The following is a 17,198-nucleotide window of genomic DNA, read 5'->3' as shown; positions in this document are numbered from 1 at the left end:
ATAATACATATATGTGAGGGGTAAAGGATGTCACGAATCTTACCACTAAGGCGTTGGAACTCTTGGAATAAGGAGAAAAGAGGCCACTACTTCACATGGATTTGAAACCAAGGACACCACACCCTGGGAATCAAAATCGAGAATGATATTCCTATAACCAAGTTGGTAGGCAAACTTCAAGCCGTGCACAAACGCCCATACTTCCACCAGCAAATAAACTCCTAGCCAGGGCACAAACAAAAGTTGATAAAAAAAACTACCCTTAGAGTTCCTCAACACGCTACCATATTAGATGAGAGAACTAGAAATGAATCCATTGTAAATTAGTGAATGATTTAACGATTTCTACATATACACCAACTTGGAACTAATACTACTAAAAATAATCTTTTCAACTAAAAGCCTTCTATCATTCCTTAATTAGTAATAATAATAATAATCTCATACATAAATGTATAATGTATATATTCTAAGTTAGGTGATTTTATTTTTGAATGAATTAATTAGAGGTTTGTGTGGATGTATATATATTCAGGAAATTATCGGATAGAAGTGCGAAGATGTGCAAGGAGAAATTCGAGAACATTTACAAGTAACATAGGAGAACCAAAGAAGGTAGTTTTGGAAAACCAAATTGTGCAAAAAGGTGTGGAAGCAAAGCTTCATGATGAATCAACAATGATTCAAAGGTGTTTTGATGATAACAATGATGACAACAAAAGATGATGACAAAAGTGATGAACAAAAAGCTCAAGTGAATCAAAGAACATCCATCTCAAGTGAATCAAAGAATATCCATCTCAAGTGAATCAAAGAACATCCATCTCAAGAGAATCAAGAACAAGTCAAGAGTTCAAGAATCAAGAAGAATTCAAGACTCAAGAAGAAAGCCTACAATCAAGAATCAAGATTCAAGATTCAAGATCTCAAGAATCAAGATCAAGATTCAAGACTCAAGATTCAAGAATGAAGAAAAGACTCAATCAAGATAAGTATTAAAAAGTTTTTTCAAAACTTTGAATAGCACATGAGTTTTTGACAAAACCTTTACCAAAGAGTTTTTACTCTCTGGTAATCAATTACCATATTGTTGTAATCGATTACTAGTAGCAAAATAAGTTTGAAAATGTTTTCAAACTGAATTTACAACGTTCCAAATATTTTCAAAAGGCTGTAATTGATTACAATGTTTTGGTAATCGATTACCAGTGTCCTTGAACGTTGAAATTCAAATTTAAATGTGAAGAGTCACATTGTTTCACTCAAAAAAGCTTTGTGTAATCGATTACACATATTTGGTAATCGATTACCAGTGTTTGTTTCTGAAAAATCTAAAGATGTAACTCTTCAAAAAGGTTTTGACTTTTTCAAATGGGTTTTAAGTTTTTCTAAAAGTTATAACTCTTCTGAATGGTCTTCTTGATCAGACATGAAGAGTCTATAAAAGCAAGGCTTTGTTTTGCATTTTGAATCAATCATTTTCCAATCTTTCTAACAAACTCATACAATCTTTTACAAGCCTTGAATATCTTGAAATCTCTTTGAACTTCTTCTTCTTCTTTGTACCAAAAGCTTTCTGAAGTTTTCTGGTTTTCCAAACCTTGAAAACTTCTGCTATTCATCCTTTTCATTCTCTTCTCCCTTTGCCAAAAAGAATTCGCCAAGGACTAATCGCCTGAATTCTTTTTGTGTCTCTCTTCTCTCTTTTCCAAAAGAAGGAAGGACTAACCGCCTGAATTCTTTTGTGTCTCCCTTCTCCCTTGTCAAATAATTCAAAACGACACAGTCTGAGAATTCTTTTGATTCTTCCCATTCCCTAATACAAAAGCGTTCAAAGGTTTAACCGCCTGAGAATTCTTTTGTATCCCCATTCACAAGTATCGAAGGTGTAACAGCTTGAGATCTTTGTCTTAACACATTGGAGGGTACATCCTTTGTGGTACAAGTAGAGGGTATATCTACTTGGGTTTGACTGAGAACAAGAGAGGATACATCTCTTGTGGATCAGTTCTAGTGGATGGTACATCCACTAGGTTCAAAGAGAACAAGGGAGGGTACATCCCTTATGGATCTTTGCTTGTAAAAGGTTTTTTACAAGGTTGAAAGAAACCTTAAGGACCGCAGGTCGCTTGGGGACTGGAGGTAGGTACAGGTTTGTGCTGAACCAGTATAAAAATCCTTGTGTGTTTGTTTCCTTCTTCCCTACTCTTTTACTTTCCGCTGTGCATTTAATTTCCGCTTTTACTTTTTGTTAAATTTCTCTTCCACTCCTCTTTCTCTTAACAATTTAGTAAAAGCCTTAAAAGAGTAATTTTTAATTGGTAAAGTTCTAGGAATAATTAATTCAACCCCCCCCCTTCTTAATTATTCTGAGGCCGCTCGATCCAACAAAAGGTAGTAAACTCAGCTGCGACAACACTTAGGTATTGGAAGTTCAGCTTCCTAGGAAAAAGGTAGTAAACTCAGCCGCTTTCTGGAATGGGCTGTAGGGCAGAAGCTGAAAATATTGTGAGAGGTGGTTTATCAAATAGAAAGCCATATTTTAAATTATTTTTTGGCTGTTCAGGAAATCCATTTTTGGTTTTGATTTGATTCAAATTTTTATTTTCTTCTTTCACTTTATATGATTTATGCTTTTTTTTTCTGGACAAATATTATATGATTTATGTATAACTATCAAACTTTGCAATTCTCTATAGAAGGGCTTCTCAAACTTGAGCTGTTCTTTGAAATTGCAGAGAACAAGGAGGATTACAACAAGTTCTATGAGGCTTTCTCCTAGAACTTGAAGCTTGGTATCCATGAGGATTCACAGAACAAGGGAAAGATTGTTGAATTGCTTAGGTACCACTCCACCAAGAGTGGTGATGAGATGACAAGCCTCAAGGATTACGTGACTAGGATGAAGGAAGGTTAGAGTGAAATCTAATACATCACAGATGAAAGCAAGAAGGCCGTTGAGAACTCTCCATTGTTGGAGAAGTTGAAGAAGAAGGGATACGAGGTTCTTTATATGGTTGATGCCATTGATGAATATCACTACTACAAAAGCAACTTTCTACGTCGGGGATTCGATGACGGTTGCATACAACCGTCTTAGAAGGTGAACCGGTGGCATGTTCGTAATTAAGGGCATGAGAACGACATCGTTTGCCGCTACCCGTCGTAGACATGCAGTCAGCGTGGCAATTTGTATTTACCTGGCTAACTTACAAAGACAGTTTTGTGGAAAAAACCGTCTTTGTATCGTTAATGGTAACACGTGCCAAACACGTGAGTGGGACGACGAGTATACAAAGACGGTGGTGTGTTGAGACCGTCTTTGTTTTTGTTAGTACTTTCAGGTGGCAGCCACGTGATTCGAGGATTTAAAATACAAAGACGGTCTAATCCACAGACCCGTCTTTGTATTGTTGGTGGTTTCACGTGTAGGCCATGTGATTTGAGGCGTTAAAATACAAAGATGGTCTTATCCAGATACCCGTCTTTGTATTGTTAAGGTAGAAACACGTCATCATCTTCGTCATTTAGATACAAAGACGGTCTTGCGCCAAGACCTGTCTTCGTATTGTTGGTGGTTTCACGTGGAGATCACGTGATTTAAGGCATTAAAATACAAAGACGGTCTTATTCGAAGAGCCATCTTTGTATGTTTTGTAGTGACACATGGTAGACCCCTGATGTTTGATTTTGTTGTCATTCAAAGACGGTCTTTGCTAAGACCCGTCATTGTATCTGAAATGGTATCATGTGGCCGGCACGTGCTTGTTACTTTCTCTTACTTTGGCGTGCCCTATCTCTTCTTTGCTCAAAATTACGACACAATTACTCTCAAATTGGCGCCCTAGCTAGGTACAGAGAGCATCGTCTCCGACAAAGAGCATCGTCTCCATTGCATCTTCTTCCGTTTGCAGCCACCGCCGACAAAGGTAAGGCTGCATTTAGATCTTGTTTGTGTATCCCTTCATTTGCATGTCTTATATTCCTTCATTCATTTGACGATTCTGTTTCTTTGTCGTCTCAGGCCATTAGTTGTTGGTGGTGGTCTACATCGTCGTAAAGCTGTGTCCCATAAAAGGTAAGGTTTATAACATTGTAGTGTTTAATGTTTGTATGCACATTGTATGGACAAAGTTGGTTCCATAAGGTAAGATACATTGTGTGTTTTGTGAGAGAAACTCTGATTTTTGTTTATCTTTTTATGTAATCTGAAGCTGTTAAATTTTTTTCTTTTTTTGCGTTTCAGTGAGGTTTATGTGGGCCTTTCATTAGTGTTGTCATCCTGTGCCAGATTATCACTTTCATTGAGCATTTTTTGGTCTAAGTTAGTACACTCAACTTTATCAATCCCCTAATGTTTAATTTGAGCTTCAGATTTATTGTCTTTATCATTAGTAGTCTCTGTAATTGAATTAGCTGGAGAACAAATTATATATAAGTATCTTCTTTATAAAAGTTTTAATTGAATTACATAACTTAATTCATTTATTTTATAATTGAGTTCTAGCTTTCGTCTAATTGTATCATAAAGACCTAATTAATTTCTTAATCCATTATTGTCATGTTTAGTTTGCATTGAATATTAGCACATTTGTAAGTCATATTTGAACATATTTAAGTCAATATTGTCACTTATGCGCAGGTTTAATTTAGAACCCCACTTAACCAAGTTGTTGCTCAAGTAATATTTTGACTTATGTAGATTCATTTAATTCAAGTATTATTTCTCCCCTCTTTAAGCTTCATTCTCTATAATATTTTTACTTTGGGACAACTCCTCCTTAGCAAGTTCAGCAGCTTGTAGTGCAACTGACTTCTCTTGCAATTCAATCAAACATTTGTCAAGCTCACCGGATTTATCAGCCAGAGACTTCTTTAATGAATGTCGTTGTTGTACCAATGGCTTTCCTTTTGTCACAGCCATGCTAGACAAATGGCCTCAGTTATCTTAAGAAGGGGGGGGGGGTTGAATTAAGATAACAAGAACTATTCCCCAATTTAAAATTTCGCTCTCTCTTTTTAGATTAACAATGCACCCTTAACATGAATTACTCAAAAGACAATTCAGAACAAACTTCTTTAAAGGCAAAAGATAAATAACAATAAATAAAAGAAGTTTAAGGGAAGAGAGAAATGCAAACTTGATTTATACTGGTTCGGTCACTTCCTATGCCTACGTCCAGTCCTCAAGCAACCAACTTGAGATTTTCCACTCTCTTTGTAAAATCCTTTTACAAAGTCTGAATCACACAGGGACAACCCTTCCTTTGTGTTCAAGAATCCTTTACAACAAGAGACCCTCGGTCTCTTAACCCCTTTTTAGAAGTAAAAAAGAAAAGAAGAATAAATCTCTCTTGAAAGAGACAGATTGTACAATGAAGATCAATCACAATTCCTTATTTGAATATGCAAGTGTTTGACCAAGGAATCTTTGAGAGGTAAGACATTTCAATTTAGAAAAACTCTCTTAATCTTTTTAGAGGATAAAACTTTTTGGGCAATAAAAAACTCTCTCTGAATTCGTGTTTCCAAGTCACATATAAATAGACCTTTGATGACCATTCATAAACCATTTGAATAGATGTGACTCTTGAAAGTTATTTTCTGAAAATCTCCTCTGGTAATCGATTACAATATTTGTGTAATCGATTACAGGCTTTAATATTTGAATTAAAACGTTTATTAACTGCTGGTAATCGATTACCAATATGGTGTAATCGATTACACAGTCTAAAATTTGAATTCAAATATTTAGTAGCTGTTGTAAACCATTTTTGGCCACTGGTAATCGATTACATCCTCTGGTAATCGATTACCAGAGAGTAAATCTCTTGAAAAACACTTTTTAACTCAAATTACTTGGCCAAACCTTTTGCTAAATCAATTAGGAATTCCCTTCCTAAAATACTAGTGATCATCTTGATGTTGTGGCTTGTATTCTTGAATCATTTGCATCATTTGCATCAAATCATCATGATCATCATCAAAACATCAAAGTCATTTGCTTCTACAATCTCCCCCTTTTTGATGATGACAATATAAGTCTTGAAATCAAGATTCAAGCTAACAAGGTATATATATAAAATTTGCGTTAACTCCCCCTATGTTTTGGAATTGATGATCACTTGATTTCTAACTTTTATCACTTGATTTCTAAGCTTTTTTATCATCATCATAACACCAAAGATCTTCTACAATCTCCCCAAAACACCAAAGATCTTCTACAATCTCCCCCTTTTTGATGATGACAATCCCTGAAATCAAAACAAACCATATACAAGATGATAGCACGTTCACACAACCCTTACTCCCCCTATCTTTTGGCATGTATGCCTATGCCTAACTTTAATGATTTTAATTGATTTCTAACCCAAGTTCTCTCAAGTTCTCTCCCCCTTTGGCAACATCAAAAAGAACTAAACAACACAATCAAAATCCAAACAGAGCCAAACATTAAACCAAAATAAATCCATACATTGTCATAACCAACCAATGCAAAGTCCAGAAATATAATAATAGTGCAAGAGTATGATAACTAGAGCAACAAAAAGCCAAATACACGGCGATAAAACAAAGCACTAATAATACTTAATTACTAATAAGACTTAGTCATAATAATAACAATTAAGCTAAGAGGATGATGGAGGCGGTGGTGGTGGATCAAAGCAAGTACGGATGAAGGAGACATCTTCTTCAACTTGTGTGAGGCGAATATCCATGCCGGCAAAGCGTGTATCCAATGAGTCGAAACGTTCACCAACATAAGAACGAAGGCCTCGTAATTCGGTAAGGACTTCATTCAGGAGTGTTGAATCTTCACGCTAAGGAGGAGGTGAAGGAGTACGCTCATCTTGAGGAGGGAGTGCATCTTTCTTCAGCCATTTGACCATTCCGATCCTTACGGTAACCAAAGGAAGTCACAGCACCAGCACCAATTGCAAAGGAACGCTTGACTTGAACAAATGGCTCATCATCAAGCGGAATTTGAAAATGATGCAGAAACAAAGTTATCAACTGTGGATAACGTAGAGGTGCATTGGCCCGTAATGCCTTATGCATTCGGTACCGAACCAAATGGGCCCAGTCGATCTGACGACCGGTGAGAAAAGCCCACATCAGAATCAAATCCTCCTCAGAGGCTTGCGCTAAATTTGAAGACTAGGGAAGCAAAATTCTAATAATGATAGTGCATGATGCGATTATCAAAAGTTAATGATCTGGCCAGCAATCTACCGGTCATTTCAGCCTGGTCATTGCAGACCATACGGCGAGCATCATGACTAGAATAATCAAATTTCCAGTCATCAACAATGGTGCCCTCAAAAGGTGCACCTTGACTGGGTAAATGAGTTAAAGAAAAGAATAAGGACTGATTAATGATCATAGGAATACCATGCACCTCAGAGGAAATAATGTCATCCTAAATTTTCAAATTGCAGTAGAAGACCTTTACAAGTTCAGGATAATGTGGCAGTTTTAATGACATGAAATCAACAAGGCCAGAATTTTGAAACACTTGATAGCAATCAAACGTTTCATCGTTAAAGAACTCTACGTCTAGGTACTTAGGGTCTAATATGATCCTAGAAAAAAAATTGAGAAAGGTACCGTAGACGCTGATCATCGGAAGAAAGCAATGTTGATGATCTTGGAGATGATAAAGATGGATGAGTAGGTGCTGTGGATGCTTCAGATGGTCCGTGGCGGCGATGGGTAGCAGCAGCAACGGTGGAGGATGATCCCTTTCTCTTCTTTGATGGCTCTGCCATTTGATGAAGTTTTTGTGGATTTTAATTGGTGGAAGTGAAAGAGGAGTGAAAAAGAGGAAGATTGGGCTTTACGGGATGTGATTTGGTGAAGAATTGAGTGAGATTCGAAGATTTGAAGTTTTAGGTATGGAGGAGACGTGAAAGGAGGCTGTGGCTGCGCAGCAGCTCTGATTTCGTGAATATTTATAGATGAGGACGAATTGTAATCGATTACAGGGATTGGTAATCGATTACAAGACCAATAAGCCTACTGGTAATCGATTACAAGATGTTGTAATCGATTACAGGCTGCCTGTTCTTGTGTAATCGATTACACTAGATGGTAATCGATTACCAGAGCATAAACTAGGCTAGTTCCTCTAAAGAAACCTATGTTTATGCTAAATACATCTAACACTATCAATCATCATCACTAATATGTATTTAATTCATTCAAACAAGTATTAATCAAACAATTAACACACACCAATCAAATATAATCAAATACTTACAATTAAACACAATCAAACAAAAGCAATCATCAAAACATAATCAAAGACAATCAACAAACTTTACCTATCCAAATCACTAAGGTCTAAAAGGCCTAATTCTCTTCTTATTGAAAAGAATATATCCTTTGGGAGAGGTTTTGTTAAGATATCAGCAAACTCTAGCAAACAATCTCCCTTTAGAACATGGTCTCTTAGAAAATGGTGCCTAATTTCTATATGTTTTGTTCTAGAATGTTGTACAGGGTTTTTGGATAGATTTATGGCACTAGTATTATCACACCTAATAGGTATGCGATCAAGAAGGATACCACAGTCAGATAATTGTTGCTTCATCCATAAAATCTGTGCACAACAACTGTCGGCAGAGATATACTCTGCTTCAACAGTGGATAAAGCAACACAGTTTTGTTTCTTGCTATGAGACAAGAGCCGATCCAATGAATTGACAAGTTCCACTTGTGCTTTTTCTATCAGTTTTAGATCTGGCAAAATCAGAATCAGAATATCCTATTAAGTTACATGTTGAATTCTTAGGATACCATAATCCTAAATTGATTGTACCTAATAGATATCTCATAATTCTCTTTACTGCACTCAAATGTGATTGTTTGGGGTTGGATTGAAACCTAGCACACATGCATACACTAAACATAATATCAGGTCTACTAGCAGATAAATAGAAAAGAGATCCGATCATATCTCAATATTGTTTCATGTCTATAGACTGACCAGATTCATCTTTATTTAAGTAACAGCTAGTGCTCATTGGTGTAGCCATGTGTTTTGCACTTTCCATCCCAAATCTTTTGATCAATTCCATGCAGTACTTGGCTTGATTGATGAATATACCTTCTTGAGTTCACTTGATTTGTAATCCCAGGAAGTACTTTAGTTCTCCCATCATTGACATTTCAAATTCACTTTGCATATCAAGGGAGAACTCCTTGCACAATGAATCATTAGTGGATCCAAAAATTATATCATCAACATATATTTGAACCAGCAAAATATCATTATGATTTCTCTTTATGAATAATGTGGTATCCACTTTTCCTCTAGAAAATTATTTTTCTAGGAGAAAATTACTTAAACGTTCATACCATGCCCTAGGGGCTTGTTTCAAACCATAAAGAGCCTTTTGTAATTTATAAACATGGTTTGGTTTATCAGGAATTTCAAAACCAGGGGGTTGTTCAACATATACCTCTTCTTGAATTAAACCATTTAGAAAGGCACTCTTAACATCCATTTGATAAAGTTTAAAGTCCATTATGGATGCATATGCCAAAAGCATTCTAATGGCTTCTAATCTTGCAACAGGAGCATATGTTTCTTCATAGTCTATTCCCTCTTCTTGATTATATCCTTTTGCTACTAACCTGGCTTTATTTCTAATAATTATACCATGTTCATCTAATTTATTTCTAAAAACCCATTTTGTTCCTATGACAGGATAATTTTCAGGTTTTTCTACATAACTATAAAAAAAATATTAATGAAAATCAAATATTTAAGGAGTAAACAAGCATCAAAACTCATTCAAAAGTTAACAAAAGTCATCAAAGTAATCAATCAAAGATCATCAAAGTAATCAATCAAAGACAAGTGACCTGTTTGTATCATTTGATATTACTTGTTGGGCTTGTTGATCAAGTGGCCTTTGTTTGTTGAATAAACTTTGATGCATGCCATGTGTTTGGAGAAATTGCTATCAATGTATCACTTTTGCTCTTCTCTGTTTTCATAGTCTTTCATCATGATACCCAGATTTATGATTTTATTTTTCTGAATCACTTGAAGAATTTTTTTTTATTTTTTATTTTCTTCCCAAGTGATCTATGTTTTCTTTTCTTTCTTTTCTTTGAGATTCCTCTTGTCGGATTTTTCAATTCTTCTTTCAAAGACAAGATAATTGGATCTCATGTGCCCAGGTTGATTACTTTCATAGCATGATGGGGCTAAGGAGGAGTCTTCTTCTTTCTTCTTTGTATTGATGTTTGATTTCCTTTTATTGTTTTTGTTTCTCAGAAGTTTATTGAACCTTTTCACAAAGAGTCTGAAATCATCATCATCTTCTTCTGTTTCAGTCAAGTCCTCTTTGTCACTTTCTTTTTGAATAAAAAATGATGAGGCTCTGAGTGCTATTCCTTTTCTCTTTATATCATTCTCTTCATGTTGATGGAGTCTCATAAGTTCCATTTCATGTTCTTGAAGTTTTCCAAAGAGAGTGGCAAGAGATATATTAGTGAGATCTCTTAATTCTGCAATTGCTATTACTTTTGGTTGCCATTGCCTGCTTAAACATCTCAACACTTTGTTAATAAGATCTTCATTAGGAAATATTTTTCCCAATTTTGCAAGATGATTAACTATATGAGTAAATCTCTTTTGCATATCTTCTATGGTCTCATATTGAAACATTTTGAAAAGTTCATATTCATGTGTGAGAGTGTTTATTCTAGATCTCTTGACATCAGTTGTGCCTTCATAGGTTACTTGTAATGTATCCCACATTTCTTTTGCATTTTTACAATTTGAGACTCTAAAAAATTCATCCATGCCTAATGCAGAAGTGATTATATTTTTGGCCTTTGAATTGTATTGAACCTTTCTTTTTTCATCATCATTCCATTCTTCTCTTGATTTTTCTATAGTTGCATTTCCCACTACCTTTATAGGAATAAAAGGACCAACTTCAATGGCATCCCATATATTTAAATCTATGGCCTCAATAAGGATCTACATTCGGGTTTTCCAATAGTAATAACCCTCGCCATTGAACATAAGAGGCCTATTAATAGAATTTCCCTCAAGAAATGGAAAGTTGGATGAGGCCATTTCAATTCTTGAAGTTTTTAAACTTTATACAAGAATCCTGCTCTGATACCACTTGTTAGACAAATGGCCTTAGTTATCTTAAGAAGGGGGGGGGGGGTTGAATTAAGATAACAAGAACTATTCCCCAATTTAAAATTTTGCTCTCTCTTTTTAGATTAACAATGCACCCTTAACATGAATTACTCAAAAGACAATTCAGAACAAACTTCTTTAAAGGCAAAAGATAAATAATAATAAATAAAAGAAGTTTAAGGGAAGAGAGAAATGCAAACTTGATTTATACTGGTTCGGTCACTTCCTGTGCCTACGTCCAGTCCTCAAGCAACCCACTTGAGATTTTCCACTCTCTTTGTAAAATCCTTTTACAAAGTCTGAATCACACAGGGACAACCCTTCCTTTGTGTTCAAGAATCCTTTACAACAAGAGACCCTCGGTCTCTTAACCCCTTTTTAGAAGTAAAAAAGAAAAGAAGAATAAATCTCTCTTGAAAGAGACAGATTGTACAATGAAGATCAATCACAATTCCTTATTTGAATATGCAAGTGTTTGACCAAGGAATCTTTGAGAGGTAAGACATTTCAATTTAGAAAAACTCTCTTAATCTTTTTAGAGGATAAAACTTTTTGGGCAATAAAAAACTCTCTCTGAATTCGTGTTTCCAAGTCACATATAAATAGACCTTTGATGACCATTCATAAACCATTTGAATAGATGTGACTCTTGAAAGTTATTTTCTGAAAATCTCCTCTGGTAATCGATTACAATATTTGTGTAATCGATTACAGGCTTTAATATTTGAATTAAAACGTTTATTAACTGCTGGTAATCGATTACCAATATGGTGTAATCGATTACACAGTCTAAAATTTGAATTCAAATATTTAGTAGCTGTTGTAAACCATTTTTGGCCACTGGTAATCGATTACATCCTCTGGTAATCGATTACCAGAGAGTAAATCTCTTGAAAAACACTTTTTAACTCAAATTACTTGGCCAAACCTTTTGCTAAATCAATTAGGAATTCCCTTCCTAAAATACTAGTGATCATCTTGATGTTGTGGCTTGTATTCTTGAATCATTTGCATCATTTGCATCAAATCATCATGATCATCATCAAAACATCAAAGTCATTTGCTTCTACAATCTCCCCTTTTTTGATGATGACAATATAAGTCCTGAAATCAAGATTCAAGCAAACAATGTATATATATAAAATTTGCGTTTACTCCCCCTATGTTTTGGAATTGATGATCACTTGATTTCTAACTTTTATCACTTGATTTCTAAGCTTTTTGATCATCATCATAACACCAAAGATCTTCTACAATCTCCCCAAAACACCAAAGATCTTCTACAAGGCATATTAAGCTTTTCTTTCGTATTAGCACATTTAGCCTTTTCCTGCTCGAGTTCTATTTTCAATTTTCCAAGTTCAGTATTTAATGTCCCTATCATTACCTTTTCCTTTCCAAGCTCATCAACAAGGTTAAGGGTAGAGCCTTAAGAGTGACATTTTCAGTGTCACACACATAGTAACTGTAGAGCCTTCTTGTTCCACTTTCTCAAGTAATCAAAGGACAAGTAGATGTGTTCTGGGATGGCAACTAGGCTTAGAAACTAGTTTCCTGTTATGTAGGCTGCAATTGGTTCCTAGCTTCACTTGATGCAGTTTGTCTGGGATCCACTTGCTTAGCTACCAATATGTAAAATGTTTTTAGGTACCTCTGGTACTCAATTAATATATATTTTTATTCTTTGCTGATAAAAAAAGGACAAGTATTTATTTAAAACACATGTGAATTGCCCTCCCTTGTATATGTATCCTTCTTTCCTTTTGAGACATTGTTGGCAAAGCTTGACCCCATTACTTTGTCCGCAACGTGGATTCACCTCTTTTCAACTTGCACCAGCGCCTAATGGAGACAGTGCCTGCAACGTGGATTCACCTCTTTGCGTTATAATATTTGCTCGGTCTTGAATCCCAACACAATAAAGACATTTTGTCAGCTTCTTCATAAACTTAAGTGTCAATTCAGATTGTTATTATAATTTTGTGCCTGCAATTCCTCTGTTTACTGTCCTAAAAGTTAAATGTTACCCGTTAGCCCAACACAATGATCATCAACCTTCACAGGCCTTTATCTTTTATGTCAATAATCAATTCTTGGTAGTTATCCCTAGTCTAAAGTATTAAATTAGAATTTCCTTTTCGATAAAAAAATTTATTTTATTACTAAAACATCATATGAAGTGCAACATAGGGACTAAAAGGTACAACTTACTGTGGGTTTCATCTCATAAGCAGGTGGTTCAAGGATGTAGTCTTCATTCCTCTCAACCCCGTTAACTACAACATGCCCTTTACGAACCTGCAAATAATTGAATTAGAGATTAGTGATATTTAACAGAATAACCACTGGATGAAGCACCCCAAGAATCTGAGTTAAATTATAAATGACTTCTTACATTCATGCAAACTTTAAAGTTCAAAGACCATGTAAAAACCTACATCCTAGTTAACCAAACTTTTGAACTAGAAAAGAATAAACTTCCCTCTAAAAACAAGAACACAAGCAAGTGGTAAAACAAATCCATGCAACCTTTTAGGTACCTTAGCGACCTATTATGATTTGCACATTGTAATTTTTAAACCTTTTCTCCATTTGTTAAAAATATTGTTTGTCTGTTCATTTGCCTTAGGAAAATTTTCTGCAAACAAGGAATTGCAGCTTCTTATCTGATAATAAGCTGTTGCTGTTCTCCCTCCCATCATCGTACCTAGTATTACACAACAGCGACCATGGATCAAACTTGGATTACAGCACCTCGCATAAGCGAAGCGTATGAACACGGGGTTGAAGAGTTTTTTTCATTTGCCCAAATAAATTCAGCAACCACAGATGCAAATTTTTTCTGCCCTTGCGTTAAATGTGTCAACGAAAGACGTCACTCGTTGAATGACATTAGATTGCATCTGATATGTGATGGCTTTAGCCCCACTTACACAAAGTAGATATGGCATGGTGAGTTGGTTGGTCATACAACAACATCTCCACCTCATCCGGTTGAGCTCGAAAGCGGTGATCGAATGGAAGACATGATACGTGATCTTGGGCAAGTGGGATTTCAGGATTTTCATGCAGATATTTATGATGATCTTCAAACAGATGCGCAGACGCTGTTGTATGTTGGATGCAAAAGCTTCAGTAGGTTATCAGTTGTGCTAGCTTTGGTTAACCTAAAGGCCAAATTTGGGTGGAGTGACAAAAGCTTCATTGAGTTGGCTTTGTTATTGAAAAATATGTTTCCTGAAGATAACACCTTACCGAAGAGTCACTACGAGGCCAAAAAGATATTATGTCCCATTGGCTTGGAGTACCGAAGAATCCATGCATGTCCGAATGATTGCCTTCTGTATAGAAATGAGTTTGTGGATATGCGATTATGCCCCACTTGCGAACTTTCACGCTACAAGGGCAACGATGGGGAACGTACTGAAGGTTCAGCCACCCCTAGTAGTCATCCAGCAAAGGTTTGTTGGTATTTCCCAATAATACCTAGGTTGAAGCGGTTGTTTGCCAGTGCAATCCTGGCTTGATACATTCATTCAGTACGAGTTTTAACAAATCCCCTGTTCCATTTTACAGTTATGAAAACAATCCTGGCTTGATACAACCAAAAAACTCTCCATATCCAGTTTCTCCAACACCACCACCAGCTTCTTCAGGTTTGTTGATGCCTGTTTATCTTTCAAAATGGTTTAAAATTGGGTAGGATAATAAGTTAAGGTGACAAGGTGATATCAGGGTCTTTACCTAATTGAATTTCATCCATACATAACCTTCAAGAGATCTTATTACAAGGTAATCAGTTTTCAGGTCCATTATCCACTGATATTGGATTCTGGCTGCATCTGAATAGGTTGGATTTCAGTGATAATCAGTTCAGTGGAGAACTGCCTGAGTCACTAGGGATGCTCAGTTCTTTGAGCTATTTCAAGGCATCAAATAATCTGTGTATCCTTAATTAAGCTGTGTCTCTTATTTTAATGAGTTTAAAATAATGAGACATTATCATGCATGTATCCTTCTAAGAACCATTTTCATCTGCTTAGGATTTTTATGTGCTTATGATGTTTTCAACTTAATTATGTGCCCTTATGATTAAATTTGACTAAATGTATATTTCTCCCCATTTTTAGGATCATGTTCATTACTAAAGGACAATTGTGCATGTACTATTCCTTGAATAGGCATCGACAAGGCTTGGATAGAAAATATAATCCTTTGTATTGCATAAATTGTTGTTTAAAAAAAATCCACGACGATTCTTTTGACACGACCGTCGTAAAACCTGCACATTTCTACGACGGTCACCATGATAACACCGTAGTAGAATTCAGCCTCTCTTACGACGGTCATGGGACAAGACCGTCGTAGAATTTACAACTAACTACGACAGTCACTTACAAAAGACCGTAGTAGTATTAAGCCTATTCTACGACGGTCTTTCTGACACAACCGTCATAGCATATAGCAAAGACTACGACGGTCTTTGGGAGCAGACTGTCGTAGAATTTGACCATGCTCTAAGACGAGCACCTACACAGGCCCGTCGTAGAGTACGATTATTCTACGACGGTGTTGTCCCCATGACCGTCATAATCTTTCATACATTCTAAGATGGGCATGTCCGACAGCCCGTCTTAGAATTGGAGAATATCTACGACGGTTTTAGCTAACCGTCGTTGAAATCATCAAAAGTTTTGACGTCGTTTGAGACGACGATGGTCGTTAATCGACATAAAATACCATTTTTAACTGACGTTGAATTCTGCTTTTGTAGTAGTGTATGCTGTTGGTCAGCTCAAGGAATTTGACGGCAAGAAGCTTGTCTCCGCCACCAAGGAAGGGCTCAAGTTTGACGAGAGTGAAGATGAGAAGAAGAGGCAAGAAGAGTTGAAGGAGAAGTTTGACAACCTCTGCAAGGTGATCAAGGAAGACAAATCCATGAAGGACCTTGTTCTGTTGCTGTTTGAGACTTCTCTTCTCCCTTCTGGTTTCAGCCGTGAAGGATCCACAAAATGTTGAAGCTTGGACTGAGCATCTACGAGGATGCAGGTGAAGCTGATGCTGACATGCTGCCACTGGAGGTGGCCGAAGCTGATGCTGAGGGCAGCAAGAGGGAGGAGGTTGATTAAACTTAAATGTGATGTGTTTCTTATTAGTAGCTTCTCTAATGCGGCAAAAGTCTTTACTTTTTTGTTGAATTTAACTAAAGCCATTGAAGTTTTCAGTAAGTAAAGCAGCTTAAATCGGAAGATATTCAAAATAAAACAAGTAGAGAAAGATCTAAGTTTACTAAATTTTGATGCAGTGGCTACTTACCTTACTGGTATACACAGTGCCAACAAAATGCTTCATAGCAGAATAAAGTTGCTACACCATTATCTTCTTGCAATGCAAAAACGCACGAGGTTATCACTTCTGCAAAAATAGCATTTCACAATAAGATATTATTTGTTATTACAAATCTTTCAAAAATATTATTCTTTTGATCTGTCAATTCCTTAAGCCTTACAATAAGCTGTTATTGTTGTATGTTTTTAATTTGAGCAATAAACTATCAAATCTAGTTAGTATCATTTGGAAACTTAAGTCTATATTAGCTAATAATTTTATAGCTTATTTTATGTCTTTTTGAGGACTGTGATTGCCAATGACTTGCATATTGTAAATGACACCTTGCTTCACATGATTGGATTAACTGTTTGGACTTGCTTTTTTCTATGAATGATGTTATATTTCAATATCCAAGTAATGGAAAAAAAAAACCTTTTTTTTAGTAATTTATGTGGAATTGTGAGTACGCAAATACAGTTTATTAGGTTGCTGCATTTTTCTTTTCCTTTTCATTTTTGATTGGGGGGGAGGGGGAGGGGGGATTCTTTTTGGTTTGGATTTCCAATGCAGTTTGGTTCTGATTACTATTATTGCTGGATATGGTGTCATTTTATTTAATCTTCTTAGTTTCCATTATTTTTTTTATTGTTTGATGAATGTTCTGAGTTGAAGAATTGCTCCCTGGTAGGCACAATTT

General features: G+C 35.9%; 1 pseudogene; it reads left to right on the top strand.

Annotated features, from left to right (window-relative positions):
* The first annotated feature begins 2,478 nt into the window (after positions 1-2,478).
* Positions 2,479-16,299, top strand: LOC112999614 (heat shock protein 81-3-like; annotated as a pseudogene).
* Positions 16,300-17,198: the final 899 nt, after the last annotated feature.

The sequence above is a fragment of the Glycine max genome, chromosome 15 (genome assembly GCF_000004515.6).
Source record: "Glycine max cultivar Williams 82 chromosome 15, Glycine_max_v4.0, whole genome shotgun sequence".
Taxonomy (NCBI): Eukaryota; Viridiplantae; Streptophyta; class Magnoliopsida; order Fabales; family Fabaceae; genus Glycine; species Glycine max.
Note: the sequence above shows the minus strand (reverse complement) of the source record. Positions and strands in the feature narration are given on the sequence as shown.